The sequence below is a fragment of the Polypterus senegalus genome, chromosome 16 (assembly GCF_016835505.1).
Source record: "Polypterus senegalus isolate Bchr_013 chromosome 16, ASM1683550v1, whole genome shotgun sequence".
Taxonomy (NCBI): Eukaryota; Metazoa; Chordata; class Cladistia; order Polypteriformes; family Polypteridae; genus Polypterus; species Polypterus senegalus.
Genome location: NC_053169.1, coordinates 98044051 through 98056544, shown reverse-complemented (window position 1 = coordinate 98056544; position 12494 = coordinate 98044051).

Genomic DNA, 12494 nt, shown 5'->3' with positions numbered 1-12494 from the left:
AATTGTATTGTATTGTATTGTATTGTATTGGAGCTACAACCTGGCCTGGGGTGGTCGTCGCTTTCTGTCTTAGTCCAGTTAATGTCCGGTTAAGTGGACATTTTATTCACCAGCACAAAAAGGTGGCAGTGCTCCCCTAGCAGGAACCCAGTATGGACACCCTCAGGATTGCCTGGGTATTGCAGTCTGGAGGGGCAATCCTGTCACAGTCCTTGGGTGCTGCACTGGGGAGCTGTGAAAAATGGACATCACTATTTTGGAAAGCTTCCAAATTATCCGGAAGTACTCCCGGGTCTGACATACAAGGAGCCGCCCTGCTTGATCCAAGGGTGAGAGTTGGGTGGCAGAGGGTGAAAGCTCTTGTGCAAGAGTGAAAGGAGATGGATGAGGAGAAGCGTCTTTATTAATGACAAATACTGTGTTGGATTGTCTGTGAACTTGTCTCTGGGTAATAAAAAAAACAAAACCATTCTTATTTACCCCTAAACTGTGTTTGGGGTTCCATGGTGCCCCCCTGTGGTCACACAAGTCACTTAACCTTCTTCTTCTTCTTCTTTATCTTCCTCATCGTCTTGTCCCACTTCTATGTGGGGTCCATACGGCTTGGCTCTGCACCTTCTGTCCAGTAAGACCCTTCACCTTCAGACCTCCCTCGCTTTCTCTTCCCCTGGACTTCCATTCCCATCATTCTTTTTCCCACATATTGATTGTCTCTCCTCATCACAGGTCCCTACCACCTCCACCTCCTTTCCTGTACTTTCTTAGATATCTTGCCCCCTTCTGTTGTACCTCTGATTGTCTCATTTCTTACTCTGTCCTTCGTTGTAACTCCACACACCCACCCCAACATTCCTACCATATCTAACTTCTTCTCCTGCTGTACTCCTTTTCCTGTCCATGTCTCACCTCCATACATCATTGCTGGACTTATCACTGTCCTAAAAACCTGACCTTTAATCTTCACTTTAATTCTTCAGTCACACAATACTTGATATCTTCTCCCAATGGTTCCATCCACATTGCAGTCTATGGGCTGTCACTCCATCTAATTCTCCACCTTGGGCTACCACTGATCCTTAATATTTAAAAGTTTCCCCTTTCTTCAGTAGCTCTCCCTGCAGGCTAACTTCTGAATCCTGATTACCGTCAAACCTCAAATATTCTGTCTTTTCTTCAATTCTATCTTCAGTCTTCAGTCTTCCCAAGCCTTTCTCCATTCCTCCAACTTCCTCTCCACTTCCTCACATTTGGTGCAGTGCCACTATAGGCCTACCCACTTTTCTCATTGGACCACCCAAGTAGGCAAAGAACGCTTCTACTCCTTGGGTTGTTTCTTTCCTCCATGAGCTCACGTTAGGACATCTGCGTTATGCGTTAGGCTGTGACACGTGTACCGCTCCAGAAAAACACCCCACCTACCAATCTTCCTGGAGCGAGTTTGAGCGTTTGACACCAGAAGCAAGAGCCCCGTGGGTTAAGGAGAGATGCGGAGCGATTGATCAGAAGACAATGAAAAAAGTGTTGTGGCGCTCAGAAAGGTGCCGTTTTGGCGGTAGGCCCTTATGAAGGACGATAGAAAATGATGAAAACTGCCAAGACAGTAACTGACACTGCTTGCTCTATAGTAACACACTTTTGTGATAACACTGTGGCTTATCATCTTATTATCACATATAATAAAATTTAACTTTGATAAATCAAAATTTGTGGATTTCAGAACTATTGAAAATTGCTGGGGAGGCTAGGGTTGTAGGGTTATAGTGCCCAGACATTGGGGAAGGCTGGCATTCAACTTCAGAACATTGGGAGCAGCGAGGTAGCAGAGGTCACCAGCCATTGTTGAGGACATTAACTCCGGTCGCCCCTGAGAATCTTCAAGGAAAGAGAAGGTGGGTTGCGAACATCTAAGGATTCCAAAGGGGAAACACCCGCTGAATTATGAACTCCATGATGTCGACTTTTGTCAGCGTTGAGAGCAGTAAGCAACTGTAAACGGTGACAAAACCCACCATTATGCTATAGCTCGACTTTCTTTGCTAAAAGAAAAGTTAGCTTTGTTGGTTTGACCGAGATTCCCTGTGCTCAGGTGAGTAGTGAAGAGCAAACGATGACAAAAATGGCATCGACATCTGGCGATAGATCAAAGCGAATGCACAAAGCAAAATACTCCGTGGATGACGTTTTTATATATTATCACTGAATTGGACTCTGACCTGTTGGACTCCAATTCTGATCTGGAGATCGAGATTGAAAACGAAAGTGAGGAACCGGCTTCGGCTGATCGATCTCCAGCTAGTCGTGGTGCGGAACACATCTGTGTAGATGAAGACCGCCACTCATAATGACACAAGGTACAAACCAGATTGTGCTGCACTGTGACCGTGACTGCCGCTCGCCCGCCGTCATGCTACCCGTGAACGTCTCGAGCCACAAGAGACTGTGAACTGGTGGACCATGGCACCCAGCAATTGATAATTTAAGGTGATTTATATGTGAGACCCTCACTTTGGTTGCTTTTCAGAGAACTGCATGTTTTGGAAAAAAATATTCAGCTCTCAAAGGGTTAATAACAAAAGGCAGTGCAGGATGTGCTACGGGCTTTATTAATGCGCTCACTCTACATGTACTTTGACCATTCAAAGTGGGAAAGCAGCCTGAAGATGATGTTTGATAAACAAGTTGACTCTCTTTTTAACTGCGGGTCTTTTATACAGGGTGAGTCAAAATTATGTTAACAGTAATGGTACTGCTATGTATGTACAAATTGTCACACATGTGCGCTTAGGAGGCAGCGAGTGAGTAATCTACCAAGGGATGAAGGGTTGATTTCAAGTACTAACATCTCTCTCGCTCTTCCATCAAACCCAAAAAAGGCAAAAAGGCAAATAAGACTTTTTAATTACATCCACCATTTCCGGGTTTTTGAAACAGCCATTCCACATCAGTTCCTAATGATGATGTCACTTCCGGTCCCACCATGATGGCGTCACTTCCGGCCCCACCACGATGATGTCACTTCTGGTGCACAGCAGTGACGTCATCTCCTGCCACATCACACCTTGTAGCTATGTTTTTGTATAAATACCTCCCTTGCAGTACTGTACAATGTCAAATGTTTCGGTTCTTCTCCAACTTTGTTCGATTCTTTAAGCTAAGTCCGACGGACATCATACGGGGCAATCACCCCAAACTGTTCAACGTTTTTGTGTCAAATTATTTCTTATTACATTTCATACGATTTTGATACGATGATCGATATGTTGAACGTGATGGCGAACAGGTCATCTTGCACGTATGCTTGGTGAATAAATTTTTTCCGCCATTCAAATGTTAACATAATTTTGACTCACCCTGTATAGCGACATAAAATGTGTGGCATTAGGGGAACTCTTAACTACTACTATAGGTGGTTATGTTTCTTTCTGCTGTGGCAAAATGAGTAGCATGAGTAATAAAAATAATAATAACAATGATAAATTTTATTTATAAGGTGCCTTTCCCATACGCTGAAGAGAAGAGCTGGAAGGTTTGGAGTAATTCTGATGTTGAATCGTGGAGTTTGATCAAATATAGATAGATAGTAATAGATTATAATAATAGATTACCCATAACAGAAAAACATTATTCTGTGCATAATTCACATGACAGCAAAGCACCATTTTAGCATATGTAAACAAGCGCTTTATAGCGCCCGACCCGGCATAGAATAGGCAGAGGCACGTGTTCACACTCACAAATATTTATTTTTCTTCAGCTGTGTGACACGTCTTCCCCGTGCCACACAGCCCAAACACAGTCCAAAGCACAACCACAAAGAAGTCAAACACAAACCCACACTTTCCTGCTCCACCACTCCTCCCAGGCAACCTCGTCCTCTTCCTCCCGATTCTGGCCTCGATTGCTGGGAGGCAGGCCCTTTTATGCCCCACCCGGAAGTGATCCAGGTGCCTGACCAGCTGGTCTTAATTGCACCTCCGGGTGGGGCTGATAAACCGTCCAGTGTGGTGGCTGGAACTCTGCAGCACCCCCTAGCGGCCACCCCATCTCCCAACCGGGCTGCTGTGGTGGACTCCATGTCCCATGGAGCCACGGGGGAGATTGAGGAGGAATCCAGTGCCAGGGAGACTGCCCCCAAGCGCCCCGGGGGAGGTATTGCAAAGTCCATGATGGCTCCCCCGGGACGTATGCATCAGAGGCGTCCCGGCCGGGCATGGGACCCGGCTGTCCGTCACACATAATTACTAATTTTATGCATGTAAATTAATATTGATAATAAAAACTAGTGATCATTACAGTTTTATTAATTTCCATACTGCTCTTATACAGTACCGATAACGTGCAGTGAATACACTTGACTTATAGTTTTCCTCCTCTTTCTCTGTATGTTTATCATTCGTTTGCTCAGAGGTCGATGCGCTCTCTGCTTCCGGAGCAGCTCTTCTTTTCTCCACCCTAGTGGCCCACTTCTTCTCTTCTTTCGTTGGCATCTTTTCGCGTTAAGGCTGATTAAGTCGACGTTTTTATGTTGCAATTACTATTCTTCATTTTTCACTTAAGCTGTCACTTAAGTCTTCAATCTGCCTCAAGAATGATTTAAGATATGAAGAGTTAGGGGAAGGGATGGCGAAGGTGGTAGGGATGAGAATGGCACCCGTACGCATGCGCCACACGGTCTCCCTGCTGCCGAGTGGTGATTCTATAATAAAATAAAATAAAAAGAAGTATAACATTGGAAATCAATCATCACCCCAAAAGTGGATAGTAAACATCACGTAGTACATGTGTACCAAATTTTAGGTCAGTAGCTCAAATGGTCAGGTGATTTAAAATCCTGGACAGACAAACGGACAGCCACGGTAGCCTATTATATAAGAAGATGTGTCACATAACGTGAGTATAAGCCACACTTTCTGTATATTGAGAGGAGTGGAGAGGAGAGGTCGGTACCATGCATTGATCACAGCGCGCTGCGGCACCCACCACACGAAGAACCACCCGGATTGAGATCAGAGTGCAGCCGTGCAATGGGTGACACCTCAGCACCACACTGAAGAGTAACAGGTTTTTGACAGTGGCAGGAGTGCCAATCCTGCCACCAACCCTCAGGTTTTCTGTGCATGTTGGGGGACCTGCTTGCAGGATTAAGTAAAAATATGGGGAAGACTTTGAGGAGGCAACAAAAGGATACAATCAAAGTGGAGCAGATGATATTATTTATGTTGATTTTCAGAAAGCATTTAATAAGGTGCCACATGAGAGGGTGGGCATCAAATTAAAAGAAGCTGGAGTTCAGGGTGATGTTTTTAGATGGGCGCAGAATTGGCATAGACACAGGAAGCAGAGGGTGATGGTGTGAGGAACCTCATCAGAACTGGCTGATGTTAAGAGTGGTGACCAGCAGGGGTCAGTGCTGGGGCCGCTGCTATTTTTAATATCTAAGAATGATTTAGATAGGAATATAAGGAACAAGCTGGTTAAGTCTGCAGATGATACCAAGATAGGTGGATTAGCAGATAATTTGGAATCCGTTATATCCTCACAGAAGGACTTGGAGAGCAGACAGGCTTGGGCAGATTTGTGGCAGATGAAATTTAATGTCAGTAAATGTAAAGATTTACACATAGGAAGGAAAAATGTGAGGTTTGAATACACAATGGACGGTCGGAAAATCGAGAGTCCACCTTATGAGAAGGATTTAGGAGTCATAGTGGACTCTAAGCTATCGACTTCCACACAGCCATTAAGAAGGCTAAGAGAATGTCAGGTTATATAGCGCCTTGATGTGTGCAGTACAAGTCACAGGAGGTTCTGCTCAAGCTTCATAACACACTGGTGAGGCCTCATCTGGAGTCCTGGATGCAGTTTTGGGCCCACCAGACATAGCAGCACTAGAAGAGGTCCAGAGAAGAGCGACTCGGCTGATTCAGGGCTACAGGGGATGAGTGATGAGGAAAGATTAAAAGAGCTGAGCCTTTACAGTTTAAGAAAAAGAAGATGAAGAGGAGACCTGAGCGAAGTGTTTAAAATTATGAAGGGAATTAGTCCAGTGGATCGAGACGGTGACTTTAAAATGAGTTCCTCAAGAACACGGGGACACAGTTGGAAACTTGTGAAGGGGAAATTTCGCACAAACATTAGGAAGTTTTTCTTCACACAAAGAACGATAGACACCTGGAATAAGAGACCAAGTAGTGTGGTGGACAGGAGGACTTTAGGGACTTTCAAAACTCGACTTGATGTTTTTTGGAAGAAATAAGTGGATAGGACTGGCCAGCATTGTTGGGCTGAATGGCCTGTTCTCATCCAGAGTGTTTGAATGTAACACCCAAAACTAACCAAGGTTTCCATTTGCCTAAGAGTAAAGGAGAACTATGAAGCGGATCTGTGATGTCACTTCCCCCCGAAAGCCACGATCGCCCCTCCTCTTCTGACTTAAATACCACCTGACCCCACTGCAGTGGAGTGGAAGCTTCTGGAAGTTCTGGCTCAGAAGTGATCACCTTACAGCTTGAGCTAATGGAAGAACTCTTCTGAGCCGGATGTTGTGCACAGCGCAGACCTTTGAAGTGAGATGATTTCATGTTGTGAGTCTTCGGCCATCCGCTCGTCTATCCCCCCCGTTCTCCCCACGCGTGTCACAAAAACGAGGAGCAAACAGTGGTGACACATTTGTGCAAATATAAATTCATGTGAAATGTTTCAGTCGGGATGATTCTGAAGTGTTAATAAGCTTTTGATAAATCTATTGCATTTTATTAAAAACGGTGAAGGCGTTAAAGTTTCCTGCTTTAATAAAAGAAGTAAATAGAATATATATATATATATTTTCTAAATGTTTATATAAGATTTTATATAAACCGTGAATTTCTTTTCCCCTTCACCCTTGAACCCTGTCATCATTTAAATTCATCTAAGCGATTTTCCACGTTTTTCTTTAATTTTATTTTTTCATATCTCCTCATCCTGCTAGGCCTTAACTTTGCACTCAAAAACACTGCAAACTGAAAGCTCAAAGAGTTAAGTTGGAGCTTTCTTGAACATTCTTTGCTATCGAAGGTTCCAGTTATTTGTATTCCCACTGGGGGACACTACAAAGACATACGTCAAGAAGAACAAACCGTTTTGATGCATTCATTTGCTAAATATCCATCAGTAGTTGTGATCAATGCCAACATGTCTCAAGATTGACAAGATATTATTATTGTAGTGCCAAGGGGGAAACGAACAAAGAAATGTCCTGATCCTGTCTTAACAATGAGGGCCTATTCTCTTTCACTGCACCTGAGTTCCAAGGTCTGTACACCAGTGAACTCTCTATTATCCCAGCAGAAGATCCTTTCGGAGGTTTTTTATACTTAGCTCTTGGCCATAAGTAGTTTTGTCTTTTTACAAGCAACCCCCTGTCCTGATATATCATTTGAACTAAATAAATGATGTCATCATATTCAATTGCCATATGTGCAGGAGCTTTACCCTCTCTTTTTACTCCTGCTCTCAAAAGACTCCATTCGGCAGTGCCAGCGCCAACGGAAGGAACAAAAGTTTCATTTGTGAAAAGCAGAGATTAGCAGCATTAGCTCCGGGGTCTTTGTGAAACACCTGTCCTGTTTAAACTGTCGGCTCTGATTAGACTTTGCAGATATTTTAAAATTCTGCCACCCTTGGCGGGCTGCATTTATGCTTTTATTTGAATATTCAACTGAAGCAAACTTTACCAAATCTATACTTATTACACTGCGCTGTTGTTTAGGTAGAATACTCTATTTACATACTTAGATTCTTGGAAAAAAATATGCTTTTAGTTTTCATTTGTGTAAAATTAAAGTGATTAAAAATCACAGGCAGAGACAGACCATTAGATTACAATATCCTCCTCATATTCTTAGGACGTCACTGCGCACTGGGAAATGGCAAATATCATCCCATTATATAGAAAGGGTGACAGGGCAGACCACTGTAGGCCAGTAAGCTTAACGAGCATCACGGGAAAAGGAATGGAAGAAATTATTAAGGGTAAGATTGAGCAACACCTGGAAGGAACAGGAGTTATTAGGAAACATGGCTTCAGATGAGGGAGGTCGTGTTTTACTAACATGCTAGGAATTCCACAACAAAAGTGTCTGATCAAAGTGGAGCAAATGAGATTACTGATCTGGACTTTCAGAAAGCATTTGATGAGGTGCCACATGAGAGGGTGGGCATCAAATTAAAAGAAGTGGCAGTCCAAGGGGGTGGTGTGTAGATGGGCGCAGAATTGGCTCAGACACAGAGTATGATGGTGTGAGGAACCTGATCTGAATTGGCCGATGTTAAGACTGGCGTCCAGCAGGGGTCAGTGCTGGGGCCGCTGCTATTTTTAATAAATATAAATGATTTAGATAGGAATATAAGGAACAAGCTGGTTAAGTTTGCAGATGATACCAAGAGACGTGGATTAGCAGATAATTTGGAATCCGTTATATCATCACAGAAGGAATTGGACTGCAGACAGGCTTGGGCAGATTTGTGGCAGATGAAATTTAATGTCAGTAAATGTAAAGAATTACACATAGGAAGGAAAAATGTGATGTTTGAATATAAAATGGGCGGTAAGAAAATCGAGAGTCCACCTTATGAGAATAATTTAGGAGTCGCAATGGACTCTAAGCTATCAACTTCCTGACAGTGTTCAGAAGCCATTAAGTAGGCTAAGAGGTTATGTCAGGTTATATAGCGCCTTGATGTGTGGAGCACAAGTCCCAGGAGGTTCTGCTCAGGCTTTATAACACATTGGTGAGGCCTCATCTGGAGTACTGGGTGCAGTTTTGGTCTCCAGGCTACAAAAAGGACACAACAGCACAAGAGAAGGTCCAGAGAAGAGCGACTAGGCTGATTAGAGGACTACAGGGGATGAGTTATGAGGAAAGATTAAAAGAGCTGAGCCTTTACAGTTTAAGCAAAAGAAGATGAAGAGGTGACCTGATTGAAGAGTTTAAAATTATGAAGGGAATTAGTACAGTGGATCGAGACGGTGAGTTTAAAATGAGTTCATCAAGAACACGGGGACACAGTTGGAAACTTGTTAAGGGTACATTTCACGCAAACATTAGGAAGTTTTTCTTTACACAAAGAATGAATAAGCAACCAAGTAGTGTGATTGATAGTAAGACTTTAGGGACTTTCAAAACTTGACTTGATGTTTTTTGGAATAAGTGGACAGAACTGGCAGGCTGAATGGCCTGTTCTCGTCCAGAGTGTTCTAATGTTCTATTACGAGTAACATTAAAGACACATCAATATAGTACCTTATCTATCTATCTATCTATCTATCTATCTATCTATCTATCTATCTATCTATCTATCTATCTATCTATCTATCTATCTATCTGTCTATCTAATCCTGCCAACTACTATCTAATCTATCTATCTATCTATCTATCTATCTATCTATCTATCTATCTATCTATCTATCTATCTATCTATCTAATCCTGCCAACTACACTATCTACACTATGTTTAATTTGTCTGTAGCTCGTCACAACATCCATCCATCAGAACACTTTTATCATCCTACTGTACGCCTCAGTGACTAGTTTCATGTCCGTCAGATCTTTGAGCAAGGCTTTCTCTGTACTCAGTACGCGATGTGACACCAGACTTTAACTTGAGCCATACATGGCGTACAGTAAAGTGTTGTAACCCCCAGGCTGCACTGCCAGTGTTGCGAGTCCACCAGTTTAGTACTCACGGGATATCACAGCAAGCGTGGCAAAACCAGCTGTGAGAAGCGTTGCATCATTATGTTCCAAAGCTTTATTTTAACTTTCATTTCAAGATGTCTAATTTGCTTATCAAAGTTTAGACACAAGTCAGCAACTCCTGGATACTTCACTTCTGAGACTTCCTGAGTAGCGTCCCCTACAATTTCAAAACCAAAATTACTAGATCAAAATTGCCCTGGAAAAAAAAAGCATATTTTTAAGTATTTCAACCTGTTACAGCCTCCGACTACATTACGCTTAGCTCTCAGTTAAGACGCTTCCTTAAGGCAGCATTTGATATAAAATGTAAAGCAGACTGCCACACATGCATTGCCTGATTGCTCCAAATATGACTGCATTCATTCTGGATGAGAGAAAAATGCAATCAAGACTTACTGCATAGAAAACAATTCAATATTGTTTTGACAGGTACTTACAGGAAACCATAAAGTGTCAATTTATTGTCAGTTTTATGGTTCGTCTTCACTGCCTCTTAGCCAAATGCACCCTTAAAGAAAAAAAAAGTCTGTTTTTCATGAGGTGCTCTGTTATATAATGGAGTCATACATGTAGCAGAAAGGGAATGAAGCCTCCTAAAAGTCTCATAAAGGAGACCAGGGGTCTCGTTTATAAAACTTTGCATGGATTAGAGCATTAAAGTGTACATATGCCAAAAAACAAAAGGAAAATGTGTGTGCTGGAAAGTCTATAAAATCTGATGTAAATAATAAACTCTGAGATATGCATATTTGTGCTCAATATAGCCTTTATAAATCACATTCATCTTGTAAACTAGGGTGCTCTGCCCCCTGCTCACTTGGCTTGCCAACCCCCGGGCTTTGTTTACCGGATTTACAATTTAAAGAGGTTGTTATTTTCATGGGAATTGTTACATATGCATTATTTTCACTTTTATTTTAAAACTTTCAGTTTTAATCCCAGTAGCATTTCCAATATTTCCATGTAGCACTTCTGGGTCAGGCAGAATGACATCAGGACAGGGGGACTTGCCACTGAAATCTCTCTTCAGTGGCCCCCACAGATCCCAAAAGGGCTGCCCATGGAGACTGCAATTGGGATGCTGCCCTCTGGGTGTTCAAATGGGACTCTGTCGAGAAAAAATGCTGCCATACTGTTTGTACTAGGGGGACACTTGCTCCCACGGATCCCAACAGGGCTGCTCATCAGGGGCCTCATGTATAAACGGTGCGTACGCACAGAAATGTTGCGTAAGAACTTTTCTACGTTCAAATCGCGATGTATAAAACCTACACTTGGCGTAAAGCCACGCACTTTTCCACGGTACCTCATGTCTGGTCGTACGCAAGTTCTCCGCTCGGTTTTGCAGACTGGCGGCACCCAGCGTCAAAGCAATGGTACTGTTCCTGTGTGATTACTCTTTATTTTCATGATGCGGCTTTATAAATACACAGAAACTAACCGCATATTGTTTATTAGTGTAATGCATCTGATTGTAATTAACTCGTAACAATATAATGGTCCAGGGAACAGCCATAGTATTCCAAATACCATAACTGCTTTAGCGTTGTTACTCTCACTTCTTCTTCTTCTTCTTCTTCTTCTTCTTCTTCTTCTTCTTTCCTCCCGTTAGGAGTTGCCACAGCGGATCATCTTTTTCCATATTACTCTCACTGCACCACTCGGAGTATTTATATCACTGTATCTGAGTGTGAATCACAGCAGCAGCTGATCGGAAAGAGAATTATCGGTATACAGCTTTAAGGACACGCTACCTCAGCCACTGCAAAATGTTTTAAAGCCTTTCCTGTACGGACCTCGCGGTTCAGAAACAGTTTAATCCCAAGAACTTTAAATGCACTCAATCAATTGCTCCTTGTAGAACTGTTTGTACTTATAAGTACAATCACCCCACTGTAAACTTGCACTACAGTTATAATATCTCACAACCTGGGCCACTTTATAAAGCTCGATTTACATATGATGACGATATCATTTTTAAGGTGAAATGCAGCAAAATATGTTTGTTAAATTATACACATAAAACTTTAACTTCATTTAAATAATCTATATTCTTCACTGGGAGTGTCGTGAAGGATAGAATAATTAAACATGTACTACGAAGATATTTCAATGTTCTTTAAACGTTTTGAAGAATCGGCGCTAAGCTTACAGATGGCTTAACGTCTATTACAGAGCTGATTGTGTGGCGATCGGTTACTTGGGGAAAGAAAAGCAAGGACTCTTGGGCGGCACACCAATATATATTGAATATAAAACAGAAAGAGAAAATAACAACACAGCTAAAAACGCAGCGACAAATTTCGACAAAAGATAATGCTTGTCATGAGCACGAGGCTCATGAAACACATGTTTAATAATGTGCTTTAGCTCCTATCATCATGAAAATGACATCATGTATACATCTCAGTATTTTAGTTATTCAGAGAGCTGTAATATCACAAATGTAATGGACTCTGTGTCCAGTTGGAGGAAGAGAGCCAGTTTAAGAAGCAAGTAGTGATTCACACACACAGAGCACATAGAAGATCAAATACAAAACAAAGCATTTAACGTGCTACTTTAATTACGATGTAATTTTGAGAAACTGGTTAATTAAACGATTTTAAGATGAAGTTTATAATGTTCTACTAAATGACAAAATAAACTACGTGATTAAAGTGGAAAATTCGAGATTAAAGTTGACATTTCGTGCTTTTTCCCCACCGTGTGCCTTTTTTCTCTGTACCCTAATAAGCTTTCATATGACACTCA